Raw genomic sequence first — 1,075 nt, 5'->3', positions numbered from 1 at the left:
GAGCTTGAACCACCGACCTTGCAGTTCAAATGGCTTTGCAGTCTGGCACATTAACCCACAGTGCCACACCAGGACTCCGCCATTATCCATTAGAGACATGAAAATCAAAACAGCAATGAGATATCATCTCACACCAGCAATAACAGCAAAGTTCAAAAAAGCAAAGGACAATGAATGCTGGCGAGGATGTGGAGAGACTGGGACCCTCTTACATTGCTGGTGGAAATTGCAAAATGTTCCAATCACTATAGAACACAGTATGGTGCTTCCTCAGAAAGTTAGAAATAGAAATATCTTATGATCCAACAATTCCTCTACTTGGTATATATCCACAAGAAGCACAAGCCATAACATAAGTAGATACATGCACACCAATTTTCATAGCAGCACTATTCATAATAGCAAAAAGATGGAGACAGCCTAAGTGCCCATTAACTGAAGAATAGATAAACAAACTTTGGTACATACACGCAATGGAATATTATGCTACCTTGAAGAAGAACAAGGAAGCTGCAAACCACTGCACAACATGGATAAACCTTGAGGACATTATGCTGAATGAAATCAGCCACAAAAGGACAAATATTGCATAAGACCATTATTGTAAAAGCTTAAGAAGAGATACCCATACTAAGAAAAAAAAATTTTTTTGTTGGTTACCAGGGGTGAGAAGGAAGGAACAGTAGAGCACAGGGTAGATGATAGACACAATATAGTTTGGGTGTTGGGAAGGGCAATACACAAGGGGGAAGGGGATGGAAGAACAAGGTAAATAGGGGAACACTGAGGCAGGTTTGCATGGCTAAATGGGATAAAGGTAAATAGTGACGTATGCTCAATCTTGTAACAACAGGGCTCTGTGATACAGGGATTGAGGCATAGTCTGAATGGGTAAAAGACAGGAAATAACGTTAAGATGCTTGACTGTCTTATGAATATTGGTTTCCCTAGCCTACAATTGTAAAATAGAATGGGATAGAAAGGAATATTGGGAAACATGGTTACAGAAAGTTTGTAAGCCCATCTTCAGCCTATAACTGTTTGGAACACTTAAAAGGGGTTCTTGAACTTGCAA

This window comes from Chrysochloris asiatica, unplaced genomic scaffold (genome assembly GCF_000296735.1).
Source record: "Chrysochloris asiatica unplaced genomic scaffold, ChrAsi1.0 scaffold00246, whole genome shotgun sequence".
Taxonomy (NCBI): domain Eukaryota; kingdom Metazoa; phylum Chordata; class Mammalia; order Afrosoricida; family Chrysochloridae; genus Chrysochloris; species Chrysochloris asiatica.
The sequence above is the reverse complement of the archived record's forward strand: the minus strand, read 5'-3'. Positions refer to the sequence as shown.